Consider the following 14,841-nt stretch of genomic DNA (forward strand, 5'->3'; position numbering starts at 1 on the left):
ATGGGTTATTCCCATTCCAAAAAGATGAAAACTTCCACAGAGATGTTTACCTTTATAGAAATTTCATTACCAGAATTGGTCATAGTCTATACCAAATCCAAAACCTGAGGTGTTGTGTTACTCAGGGTTCTCCAGAGAACACAGAACCAATAGGATTATATACAGAGAGAGAAAAGAGAGATGCAGATGGAGATGGAGATAGAGACAGAGATAGAGATAGAGACAGAGACAGATTTATTAGGAGGAACTGGCTCACATGATTATGGAGGATGAGAAGTCCCATGACCTGCTGTCTGCAAGATGGAAATCCAGGAAAGCCAGTAGTGTAATTCAGTCTGAGTTTGAAGGCCTGAGAGCAAGAGGAGCAAATGATGTAAATCCCAGTCCGAGGGCAGGAGAAGATGAGATGAGATGTCCCAGCTCAAGCAGTTAGGCAGGGGAAAAAGGGTGAATTCCTTCTTCCTCCACCTTTTGTTCTATTCAGGCCTTCAATGGACTGGATGATGCCCACCCACATTGGGAAGAGCTGAGTCCACCAACTCAAATGTTAGTCTCATCCAGAAATATTCTCACAGACACACCCAGAAACAATGTTTAATCTGGGTACTCTATGGCCCACTCAATTTATCACATAAAATTAACCATTACAGGTACCTTACCTGGTTTTAAATTTTGTAAGCACCTTTTTTTCCCATTCTATTTGTGTAGAGTCTCTACATGTGCCTGTTTAAATTGTCACTCCCTATCCCAGTAGTGATTTCACCTTAATCCAGTGAAATTTTGTAACCCATAGTAACTCACAAGAGAATGGTAAATATATAAAGTAACTGTGTGGATTAATATACACCAGGAGGGAGAAATTAGATTAGCACTGTCCAGCTGGGCATTTGGGAATGAAGTCTGTTTCTTTAACTGCAGAAGAAGAAACTGTGCACATAAATTCTGAAGCACACATTTACATGCTACTTGGACAAGTATAGCTGTGTTACAAAGTATAACTGACTTAATTCCTAGTATCACTAATCAAATTAACAGGTTGCCCTCAATAGCTCTTATACTCTTAGCGATAGTCATGTACAACAAATTACAATGGCATACTTTTTGTTTAAAATATTTTAATGTTAAATTTTCTTTTTTACTCCATATCAATTGTCTTTTTTCCCTCCCCTCACTATTACCATTTTTAGCTATTTCTCCCCAAATTATCTTTGAACAAAATATAGCTCTCATATTTAACTTACAAGAACCTCAGCTTCCTTAGATTTAGTGCTCCCAGTACTGTGCTATCCCATATGGTATCCACTAGCCACATGTGGCTAACTAAATTTAAATGTTAATTAATTAAAATTAAATAAAATTATAAATTCAGTTCTTTGGGAAACTACTCACACTTCAAGTGCCCAATAGCCATGTGTGGCTAATGGCTACCATACTGGACTGTGTATATCTTAGAAAGTTCTATTTGGGAGTGCTGCTCTGAGATCATCTGCAGCCCTAAGATTCAGAGTTTATTCACCAGTGTCATTCAATGGCCTCCCAACTGTCAAATATAATGTCTATTTTAATCCTCATACTAGTTTTATGATAGTGCTCTGTTCGTGAAACTTTTTCTCAACAGCACCATTTCCTGATTCTGTATTACTTGAATGGATTTGAATTACATTCTCTCAAAACAGTGAGTAACCATCATTTCTCAGTATATCTCACTAGTTTCTCCACCTCCTGTGGCCTTCCTTAATTGTTGCAATTACTCATTTAAGGTCCATTCCCATGACTGCATCTCCTGTTTTTATACTCCCCAACCCATATATTATGTTCCAAGGTGATTCCGTTTTCTACCAACAGATGCTATCTTATTTAACTGGGCTGCCATAACGAAATACCATAGACTAGGTGTCTTAAACAACAGAAATGTATTTCTCACAGTTCTGGAGGCCGAAAGTCTGAGGTCAGGTCAGGTGCTAGCATGGCTGTGTTCTAGTGAGAGCTCTCTTCCTGGCTTGCAGATGGCTGCCTTTTCACTGTGTCCTCACATGGCAGAGAGAGAGAGAGAGAGAGAGAAAGCTCTCTGGTGTCGCTTCTTATTAAGGCACTAATCTCTTCAAACCAGGGCCTCACCCTCAAGACCTCACCAACCTAACTACCTCCCAAAGGCCCCATTTCCGAGTACCATCACATTGGACGTGAGGGCCTAAACATATGAATTTTGCAGGGACCACAAACATTTAGTCCATAAACACATGCATAACAAACCACCTCAAAATTTAGTTGCTTAAAACTAAGGGGTGTTTTTTTGTTTGTTTGTTTGTTTACTTATCACAGTTGTGTGGGTTGACCAGTGGTTCTTCTGTGCCACTTGGTATTAGCAGGAATCTCTCCTATGGCTGCATTTAGCTGGCTGCTGGAATGCACTGGAACCTCCAAGAAGGCCTCTTACACACATCCAGGACCTCAGTGCTGGGGTTACTCATTTCTCCTCCAGGAGGCTTCTTGCCACAGAGGCCTCCAGCTTTCTCACTGTCTCATCCTCCAGTTCTTCTTCATATGGCTTCTCTCTCCAGAAGGACAGAGACTGTCCTTCCTTACAGTGTGGCATCAGGGTTCCAAGGGGGAGTGTTTCAAGAAGATAAGCCCAATGTGCAAGAGCTTACCAAGGTTGCATCATACTTAATATCCCATTGGCCAAAGCCAATCATATAGCCAAGCTAACTGCAGAGGAGGGACAAGGATGTGAATCTTTACAGCTGTGGTTCACTGGGAGCCACCAATTTGACAGTCAACCACACAAGCTCTCCCCTGAATCCCCAACCCACATTTACAATTGCTACAAGAAATTTGCTCCTAAATATCTCACAGACACCTCAAATTTATCATCTCCAACATCACTCTCGCTCCTCCCCACCTTAGGTCATTCAATTCTATATATTTTACTTTAGAAATTTCTCTTTGAAACCAGATTCTCTTCTCCAAACCCACTTGCCTTAATTCAAGCCTTCATTAACTGTCCAGTTCTCTACTGAACAGTATTGTCTTCCGCATAACAAGTGTAATAATGGCACAGCCTTACTTATAAACTTTTTTTAAAAATAAACTCTATTTATAGACATAAGTCCTTGTCAAAGACATGTAGTGGGTTGAATGGCAGCCTTCCAAAAGACATGTCCTCCCAGAACCTGTGAATGTGACCTTATTTAGAAAGAAGGTCTTTGCAGATGTAATTAAGTTAAGGATCTCAAGATAAGAGCATCCTGGACTTAGGCCTAAATCCAGTGGCAGTTTTCCTTATAAGATACAGAACAGAAAACAGAGATACATAGAAGAGAAGGCAATGTGAAGACAGAAGCAGAGATTGGAGTGATACATCTACAGGCCAAGGAACATCAAGGATTGCTGGCAGCCACCACAAGCTAGGAGAGAGGTGAGAGATGGATTCTCCCTCAGAGCCTCCAGAAAAATAAATATATAAATAAACCTTTCCCAACTCCTTGACTTTGGAGTTCCGGCTTTCAGCACTGTCAGAGAATAATTTCTACTGCTTTAAGCCACCAAATTTGGGGTAATTTGTTATAACAACCCTGGGAAACAAATATAAGATCCTTCATCATTGTATCTCTATCTTCCATCTCTGTTCTCATCTTCTGCTACTCCCTACCACACAGTCTCCAAGCATGCAGATGCCTTCTCTCTTCTTGGCTTCCTCCTGAAAAGCCCTTCTCCCCTGTCCTGCCTCTCTAACTTCTCTGTTCCATTTAGACCCATTTGAAATGTCACATCCTACATGAAGTTTTACCTGTTTCCATAGTAAGAAGCAGTGTTCTATCCTCCTGTGTGATCTGTCCTCCTGCTTCCATATATTTTGGTCAGATATCTGCTATAAATTATTTAATACTTGGTATTTATTTAACCCAACATGATGCATTTAATTCTCCATTTTAAAAACTTTTACATCAAAGCACATTTTATTATTCTTTTATTTATCTCCTTTTTTCAATTAAAAAATTGAAACCACTCTGAGCAACAAGCCCACCCACATTCATAATTGTATTAAAGAAAAATAAGTACCTAGAAGGTAAATTAAAAATTTTTTAAAGATAGCTAGGTGAACAATAATGACCCATGAAGATAGAGAAAAATATGTTTCCATATCATGCCATAAATGTTTTATATATTCTGTTTTCTTCTTCTTAAAATCAAGGGAGTATTTTATCTCAGAAGAAAAATCAGCAATAATCAAAGTATCTTGCTGAAGAATGATACGCTGATAAAATTAATTGATTGGCTTCTAACAGTCTCAAAATATTTTCTCTACATTTGGAGACTCAAACTTAGTAGAATATGCACAAATTTAATATTTTAAAAATTCCTTGAATCCTTATAAAGGTAACTTTGCTAAAACTATCTTAAACAATCAAATGTTGAGTTACACACTGAGAATATAAAATAGTCAAAGGATCATCCCTTTCCTCAAAGAACATTATTTATAGTCTAGCTAGGGAGATATTTACATTAAACTATAACTGACAATACAAGCTACCATTGATGGAGTAGGACAGACAAGGAAATCTATAAAAGAAATCAGAAGTATTCTTAAATGCCATATGATATTGTTTATATCTAATAATAATCCATAATTAGTATTAATATTGAAAGTGTAGGCCCACTAATACCAGAACAAAAGGAGGAAAAAACTGGAGGAAAATTCAACAATAGATGGTTCAGTTTTCATTTAGGGAATTAACATATAAGAAGAAGGATAGAAATAAATATTAAATATTGAGGCCTTTCTGCTTAATTGCCATGCCTTCATTCACTAAATCAAAAGTAATTAATCATTCCAGTTATTGCTTTACATGTATTATAGGAAAAACACTGTAAGAATAGAATAAGGATGCCTTATCACTTAAAAGACAGTCTCCATTTGTCTCATCTGTTATTTACAGTTTGATTCAAAGATGAAATATTACTCCCAAGATAACTTCAGCAGCAACTAATATCAAAAAGCAAACATGTCAACTCTTAATTATTTTTTATCTTTCGAGTGATTATGATAAATGAGAACAAGGCCAATCTATAAGTTTCAAATAAACATTTTTGACAACATACCATATGCTCTCCATAAAACATTTATAATGTTTTAGTGTTAGAATTTACCTTCCCCCAAATAAATATATCAAAATTAAAACAATGTGAACTTTGAGAAACTATGAATCTCTTGCCAAAATAATCTTCCTAATATGGGATATAATGTGAAATAGCAGCTAACATAATTAGTTACCATTCCAGAAACTCTAATCACATCATTGTTATGTGCTATAAGAACAGATAACGAGTGTAGCCTTGTGTATTATGCAAACAGTCAATCCAAGATAGAACCTGATACTGGATATTTCCCCTGAAGTTTAGCCTCTGATAGATTTTCTCACTGTGTATATTTTTTTTTTCAGCACAAAACCTGCTTCTTAATGAGACTCTTGTAAATGTAGGAAATTTCTTTACCAGTTATTTTACCACCAAGAAACAGAACAATTTAAATGTCTTACCAGATATCAACATAATAAATATAGTAAAGAAAAAAACAAAAAAAACAAAAACAAAACAAAAAAAAAAAACAAAAAAATTCCCAAATTATTAAATTAATGCCATAATACAATAATAAGACAAAGAATGTGGTTAATTTCAGTTTCTCATCCAAATACTCTTTTGAGCAAAGTAAAATGTGTCATTTTCAGCCTGGCTGCCGTTTCTTGCACTCTTTCATCCATCTGTTCAATTGGGCTTCTCCAAATTTTCCCTATTAAATGAACTTTACCCTCCAAAGATATTCTGACAATGACCTTGGAGGCAGTTTAAAGCATTTTTTGTTAGTTAGTTTGTTTGTCTGTGGTAGTGACTTCATTGTATTGCTTCTAACCCGGTCATTTTTTCTGAAATTGCAAACTTGTGTCTTAAATATGTACTTTGTAGGCTGGCTCTTCTCCTTTAGCAGATTCCCTAGTGAAGTGGGAGTGGTGCTATCTATCATCATCATGGTCACAGTGAAGGCCACTGTGGGAGCACGCAATCTCTGTCACTGCCCTTAACGATTTTAGGTTGGTCAGAATTTCCATTTAACATATTTTCATTAGTTTCAAGCTAGGTATGGTAGGGCAACTTACTTCACTTCTCTATGCTTCAGGTTCTACGTCTATAAAATGTGAATCATTTCCCTAACAGGATTGTCTGGAGGATGAAATGAGTTCATACATGTATAGCACTTAGAACAGTATTCGGCAAATAGTAAGCTCTCAGTAAATGTTAGCTATTCTATTATTGTTATTGTTATCACTATTTTAACCACCAATCCATATTCCTTAAGGAAATACAATTTTTAAACACACTATTTTTAAGGAACATAAATGCTGACATGAATAATTATTTTTAAAACCATAATTTCTGCTAGTTGGGGGTAACTGAAAAAAAAATCACTATAGAGAAAGATAGAATTTAACAGAACTAAATATGTGAAAGAGCACAATCGTGGCAGGAAATTGAACCAATTCGAGGAGCCAAAAAACATAAACAACAAACAAATAAACACTGCTTAGCAAGACGACACACTTGCTTTTCAAAAGCACTGGCTGTGCTGGTTTTGCACATGTTCAGAGGAGTCTTGCAGATCAACACAACCAGCCCTCTCAGGAAGTGCTCCCTGCTACACTAGCCACCATGCCTTCCGACAGGCGGTACGACTAACTCCACATTCCCAAAATACACGCAAAGTAAGCTTCCCAATAACTCACTATGCATGGAAATGTTCCTCTTTCTAAATTTTCATAAAATGAGATTTACTGACACACAAAAAGAATTCACAGATTTTACTTTTACATCAGCAACAAAATTTTAGTGACTTTTGTGCTATCTTTTTCTTTTTATTGACAGGATAATATATACTTGTAAAAATTTAAATATAACAAGATTATATAAAGGAAAAAATAAAAGTCTTCCATTCCTGTTCCCTAGAAACACACTTATCAGTATAGTATGTATCAACAGACAAATAGCTATATAGATACCTTTATATATACATATTTTTGTATGTGCACAGAAAAAAACTATATATAAATTGAACCGTTCTATAACATTGATCAGAAATTTACTTTCTTTACTCAACAGTGTATTAAAGACATTCTTCCACATCAGAATAAAACCTTTCAAAAGAATAAAAATTCAAAAAAGGTTTTTATCTTCAAGTAAAATTAACACTCCGAGAAGACCATGTTTATCCTATCCAGAATTATAAGAGAAGTGACTGTCTCTTCTAAATCAGAATTTAACTTCCAATGATAAATTATATTGAGTAGTTTACCAAAGTTCTCAGATATAATAGTAGAATAGAATCTTCTAGTCCTAGCTACCAAAGGTAGCTAATTTTTCATGCTTCAAGTAAAACTGCACAATAATTTGATCATTAGCCTACAGTTAATATAAAGTTGGAATTTTCAAAGGCTTTGTTTTTTTTCCTCACATATCAGAATTGGAGAAGTAGTAGGAGAGCAGGGATAGTTAGAGCAAAGCTGATGGTTTCACAAGCCAGAATGCAGATATGAGCAAGTCTGAAATGGGAGTAGGCAGCTGCAAGCAAGTAGAGAAACGAGAAGCAAGAACGCAGCAGTTGACAGCAAAGGAAATCATCAACAAAATGAAAACGCCATCTACAGAATGAAAGAGAATATCTCCAAATCATCTACCTGATAAGGGGTTAATATCCAAAATATATGAAGAACTCATACAATGCAACAATTAAAAAATGGGCAGAGGAACATTCAGGAACATTCAGACATTTTTCCAAAGAAGACATACAGGTGGCCAACAGATACATGAAAAGGTGCTCATCATCACTAATCATGAAGGCAATGCAACTCAACACCATGATGAGATTATTAACTCATACCTGATAGAATGGCTGTTATCAAAAAGACAAGAAATAACAAGTGTTGGCGAGGATGCAGAGAAAAGGGAACCCTGTGTACTGTTGGTGGGAATGCAATTTGGTGCAGCCACTGTTGAAAACAGTATAAAGGTTCCTCAAAAAATTAAAAATAGAATTACCACATGGCATAGCAATTCCACTTCTGCATATTTATCCAAAGGAAAAAACCACTAACTCGAAAAGATATCTGTACCCATATGTTTACTTCAGCATTATTTACCACAGCCAAGATATAGAAACAACCTAAGTGTCCATCGATGAATGAATGAATAAAGAAGACATGGTATATATACAGAATGGAATATTATTCAGCTGTAAAAAAGGATGAAATCTTGCCATTTGTGACAACACGGATGGACCTTGAGGGCATTATGCTAAGTGAAATAAGTCCGACAGAGAGAGACAAATACCAAATGATCTCACTTATATGTGGGATCTAAAAAACAAAAACAGCAAGCTCATAGATACAGAGGAAAGATGGGTGGTTGCCAGAGGTGGGGATGGGGGATGGGCAAAACGGATGAAGGTGGTCAAAAGGTACAAACTTCCAGTCATAAAATAAATAAATCATGAGAATATAATATGAAGCATGGTGACTGACTATATTTAACGATACTGTATTGCATATTTGAAAGTTGTTAAGGAGTGTATGTCTTAAAAGTTCTCATCAAGAAGAAATAAGTTTTGTAACTATGTATGGTGATGGATGTTAACTAGACTTACTGTGGTAATCATTTTGCAGTATATAAAAATTTGAATCATTATGTTGTACAGCTGAAATTAATATAACGCTATATGTCAACCCCCAATTTAAAAAAATAAAATTTAAAAATTAATTTAAAAAAAGAGCAAAGTTAACACCTATATATAGCATGACTGACCAGGGTAACAGGTAAATCAAAGAGCAAAAAGGCAGGGTCCAACAGAGTGACTGTCTGAAGTGAAAATATGAGCAAAAGAAATGCATATACATGTTTATGGTGGATGGTATTTTGCTTGCACTATTCACGACCTTCTTCCTTCTGAAGGGATGACCTACTACTGTTATATGGCTTGCCATTCCTCCTGCAGAGGGAGCATACCCCCTCACCTCACTGGTACTGGGCTAGGCCACTTACCCTGTTTTGGTCACTTGATGTATGCCACATCTAAACAGAAGCTTTATGAAGCATCAGGAGCTTCTTCCAGGGCTCTTGATCTTTTTCTCTGCCGTAAGAATGGGAAATGGGACTGTCCCATAGAGGTACTTCTCCTTTAACATGATCCAGAATGAGAAGACACTTGGAGTAGGGCCACAGTTGACCACAGGATACAAGCCATGTGAATGAGAAATAAATGTTTTGTTGTTGCAAGCCCCTAAGATATTGTTACTGGAGCAAAGTTGACTAATACAGAAATTGGTACCTAGAAGTGGGGTGCTGCTATGTGGCCCTATCTTCTGCACCAGATAGCAGGTGGCACGGAAACTATTATTCAGAGCTAGAAAAATGGTGACCCGTGTTATGCAAGGGATCAAATATTTGGTGAAATTTTCACCTGCAATAACTTAAACAGCAGGTAATAAACCTAATAAATTTATGGCTTTGGGTGAAGAGAATGCAAAACAAAATGTTACTAGTGTACTCTGGTCATTCCTAGCTGTATTTAACAAGATTCTACAAAAAAAGGTGAGCTCATGAAAAGAACAGGCCTATCTATAAGCATGATGAAAGGGACAATAGAGAACCCAGAAATCCTAGGAGTTGTCACCCTGAAAGCTACAACTGTTTCTCATCTCAACTTCAGATGAAATTTGACAGTACTCTGTGCAACAAAGGCCAAATAAGACAGTCTTGGGGCAGAGAAATGGCTCAGAAAAAGAATATGACTCCATGAAACCCTGATAAGCACAAAGAACCATCAACAATAAGAACAAAATTCAAAGAGATGTTTGGAGACAGTTGTATTAAAAAAGGACAGTGTTTGAAAAGGACTGTGACTGTTAAACATAAAACAATAAACATAAAACAATCTTTGGGCTGCAGTCATCTGGGGGCTTGGCTGGACTAAACGGCCCAGGCTGTGTGGCCCCTTCACAGAGATGGCTGAAGTCCAGGCTCAGTGGGTCTCTGGAACAGCTGAATCAGTTGATTTCTCTCTCTCACTCTCTCTCCCAGCTAAATCAATCAATCTCTCTCCCTCTCCTTCTCTCTCTTTCTCTACAGTTTCAGGCCTTCTCACTCACCATAAGGTTTCTCCATGTGGTCTTTCCAGCAGGATTGCCAGACTTCTTACATGTCGGCTTAGATCTTCCAAAAACACAAAAGTGGAAGCTGCCAGGCTTCTTAAGGTTTAAAACCAGAATTGGCATAGCATCACTTCTACCACATTCTATTCATTAAAAGGAATCAAGGTCAGCCCAGGTTCAACGTTTGAAGGGACTACAAAAAGGCACGAATACCTGCAAGCCAGTTTACTGACCGCCATTTCTGGAGACGAGCTGCCATGATGCACAATAAATATTTATTGTATAAGCTCACTTATTAATAACCTTCTACTGTAGCAGACCACATTCTTATTGTGGCAGATAGGCACACAATGGTTTAAAATCATCACCCTTATTTTCATTATCAAACAGCATTTATATAGTCATGATTTTCACACACTATTCCAAAAAAGGAAAATGAACCAAAAATAAACCTCTTGGCAGGATTAATACAGAAAGATCTTATTTCAAAGATTCTGATTCCATATCATTGTTGCAGTTTTATAAAGGAAAGTTAAATGTGAGGATGTAGATTTGACAACAGTAATTAAAAGAGTATGGACTTAGCCAGAACCCCACATAAAAAGTTGAAAAATCAGATATTTGGAAATCAGGACACAGGTTCTAGTCTCAGTTTTGAAGGTTAACACTGACTAAGTGTTTCATTTTGGAAAAGTCTCTGAACTTCAGTTCTCTCAACTATAAAATGAGAATATGGGAACCAACAGTTTTCAAACATTTTCTAGCTTGTATACTTTATTCAAAAGTAGTTTTACTCATAGGAGGCAGGGAAATAAGACGTGGGGGAGTAGGGATGTGTCTGACCCTTCCCCAATCAGAGTACTTTTGTTTTAAATACTGAGTTTTCTTTGGAGGACTGCATTTAAACAAATGGTTCTGTAAATAAAATGTATCTGAAAATGAGCAATCTGGCCCCAAACCCCCATTTTATAGATGAGGAACTTTATAGATTTCGCCCCTTTCTGCACCCTTCCCTCTGCCTTCTTTTTTTTTCCCCCCTCTGCCTTCTTAGTGCCTGTCATCAGCTCTTGTTCCTTCGTACAACACCCCACCCCTCCAGTGGCTCCCTGCTCTCAGCCGCCCTACAACCATAGTATTCTGTGCTTAAATGAGGCCCAACTCTGTGGGGAATGAGGAATTCAAGATGAAGAACTGCATGAGATTGTGATTTCAAACTCACAAGCTGGTAACAATGATCACTGAGTGAAAAATACAGACAAGAAAATTTGATTCTAAATTCTAATGTGATGTTGAGGGAAAGTAAGCCAATAAAATATTCTCAAAATCATGCTGTATTATACACAACCTCTCGTAGGACACAAGGGTTCAATTCAAAAAGTTACTCATCTTAAGAAACAAATGGTATGTTGTTTCCCACAAGAACCCCTGACTAGAGGTTTACATCTGAGAAGTACTTCACTCACTAGTGTAAAAAATTTTAAGAACACAGGCACTAACAATGTTCCACTGCTTTCTGATGAGTTCTCTCTGTTCCTTCCGAGACACAAATAATTGCCAAGTTAAGTGATCTCACGTTTTCACTCTAATTAAATGAAATAACACTTTATTCTTCCAGATCCCTATCAAGATATATATTAAAATTGCCTATGCTAAAAGCAATAAATGTACATCTTATATAATCATCCAACTGTCTACAATACGTTTCAAATATCTTTTTGTTAGTATGCAAACAGCATAACATTTCCTGGTCACTGAAGTCTCCTGGTTCCTATTAATGGTGCTATAAAAAAAAGGACACTTACTTTTTATTTTAGATTTCATAATAATAAGAATGTGTTCTCTTATTAACATGAACCTTATTTCTACTGAATCTTTAATTCAAGATTAGGAGACATTGGCAGACTTCAATATCTTGACAACATTAGGTCACTGTAAAGTTAATTATTCTTTCCTTTGCTCTGTCAAGGTACACCAAATTTAGCTTGAAGAGCACTCAGAGAGTAATTCCCCTAGAGGGTCCTGTTATTCACAAGAAGGTATGTTGCACAGATATGGTGCCTGTATCAGTTAGGGTTTGACCAGGAAAGCAGGACCACTATGAGTGATGTGAATAAGGGAATTACTACAGAGATTAGACCTTACACAATTTGGGGAGAAGCTAAGGAAATAAATAACGTCTCAGAAAGGGACAGCTAAAGGATCAAAGTTCCTAAGACCACAAAGGGGAGCTGGTGAAGATTACGGAAGGTTACTGTCTCTGCATCTGGTGATGAACCTGTAGGTCAGCAGGGCAGGGAGTCAGGAAGAAGAGCCTAGAACAAACTACGGAGAGCAAGGACAAACGTGTGAGGACAAACTGGTACCAGTGTTGTCTGTTTCTCACCATTTCACACCTTGATTATATGGATGACCTGACCTAAGCCTTCCCCCTCAAAGCAGCACATACCCTGAACCCCTGGTCTAGGACTCAGAAAAGCTGAAAAAGATCTGGTAGGAGTTGGAGGCACTGAGTGCCCAGATGCTGCCCCACCACCCAAAGGCTGCTGTAGTGACAACAAGTATGAGTTGCACCTGGGACCCTACACAGAGCTTATAAATGTATAGGCTTCCGCTTAACTGCTGCTTTCCAAATCTCAGGCAGATTTCTCATGTGACCAGCCCTAACCAGGAACCATACAGAGAAGAGAGCTCTGGAAAACACAGTTCCAACTTAGCTAAATTGCCACAATATCAAATTACCACAGTGCCCAGAAGTTCCTTCATGTACTGTAAATTGATCCAAAGATGGATTTAAGCCTCTCAAAGTCGACATATATTCATTCAGTGATAAAGGCTATGAAAATACAGAATTTTAATTACTGTATTTATTTGCAAATTTTCCTCCAAATTTTTTTCCTATCTAATATTAGAAACATTTCTACCAGCAAAGAGGTACTTACTTTGCTCTTACCTAGACAAACATAAAATGTAAAAGAACACTCAACACCTTATCACTAGCTGAACAATTTTTTAAATGGAAAAATATCTACTTAATGCTTCTCCATTTCCACAAACTACGTTTTATCATTTCAGCTCTTCTCACACTATCTCCTTTCTACTATTCCTAAGACAAAAAGTATTTAAACTCCAAACAGGAGGCCTTCTTGCTCCTGTGCAATGTGGCTTTTACTCAGTACCACCAAGTTTATCTATCACGACTGTATAAATCTGAACTATAATTATAAATCTGAATTGAGTTCAAGCTCTTTCTCACAGAGCTCTATGTCTCATGCAAATTAGAACACAGGGTGTGTCACCCAGTTCTACATCCCTGGAAACCCAACTCAGCTCTGACACTGGTAACATCCTTAATACATGCTTGGAGTCCCTACAGATGTCTCTGCCCTCATCAAAGAACTCCTCCAGGGAGAAAGTCACAAGGTCAGCTTTGCCTAAGGCCCTCTCTTGGCCCGCAGGGACACACTCTCCTATTCAGCACCGGCCCTGGGCTCCAGGAGGAGTTCATTGTCTCCCACTTGCCAGAGTATTAAGAGTGATCCCAGGCACTTAAATGATTTAGAGGAACCTTCTGGAAATCACAGCTTTTTCAACCACATTCCCCTCACTTTGGAAACTTTCTGACAGGAATATCTTCTCAGTAGTGGCATTTGCTAATAAGTTAACTAGCTAACATATTCCTATGATATGTTGAAAAGTCACCAAGAACTGGAGTAGAAGATCTAGGTTTTGGTTCTGGCACCAGATCTCTCTAAGTCTCCCTGTAGAAGGTAAACGTCACCTTACAGAGGTGTTGTTGTGAAGTGGAAATGAGATAATGAATATCTTATCCTCACCCAATATCACCCTGACCAGTCCATTATCCACCTCTTCGGTAAGGAAACAGCTTCTCCTTGTACAGGGCTGTATCGTTTGGGTGACAGAGTACTTGTAGGATTTCAAAGCCACTTCAGGGGCCATCTCAGAGCCACTGTTCCCTTCCACACGGGCCCTGTTGTGGACCTGCCCCACCATGCCTCATTCCCACTTACTGTGAAGTGGGAGGTCTTTCACATTTAGGGTGAGGGTTGTTTTTCTTTCTCCTTCTCTCTCAGGGTCCCTGCTATCCCTCCCTATAGTCCAGCCTTATATTACTCAGGATTAGAAGGGCATCATAAAAACATTAATTCAGAAAAAGAATGTTATGTGATATAAACGCATATTAACATGGAACATGCTTTTCTCCTTCTCTCTAGGTTTTATTTTATGTCACCCATGGTCAACAATTGGCTTTTTTTCCCCAATAATATTCCTAAGATAAGATCACATACTTGACTTCATTTTCCCTACTTCTTTTCCCTTAAAGTTACTTTAAGTATTGTTTATAATAAAAGGCAAACATATAACCAAACAGCTTAATGAAAATTAAACCTAATGTCTGCTATATTTACATTTAAATTGCAGAGAAATAAGTACGTGGAAGCTATCTCCATCATCAACAGCAGTTGCTAGGCCTATAAAATATTTGTGCATGTAGAGACTACTGAAGAGCAATAAGTTTCAGTTTCCTTCCCTCTCTTCCTCCATCCTGACCTTGTCTACATCCTTAGCGACCAGATAAAATCAAGCTCAGACTCTGAAGGACATTTGATCAGTAGATTACACACAA

Source organism: Balaenoptera musculus, chromosome 7 (genome assembly GCF_009873245.2).
Source record: "Balaenoptera musculus isolate JJ_BM4_2016_0621 chromosome 7, mBalMus1.pri.v3, whole genome shotgun sequence".
Classification (NCBI taxonomy): Eukaryota; Metazoa; Chordata; class Mammalia; order Artiodactyla; family Balaenopteridae; genus Balaenoptera; species Balaenoptera musculus.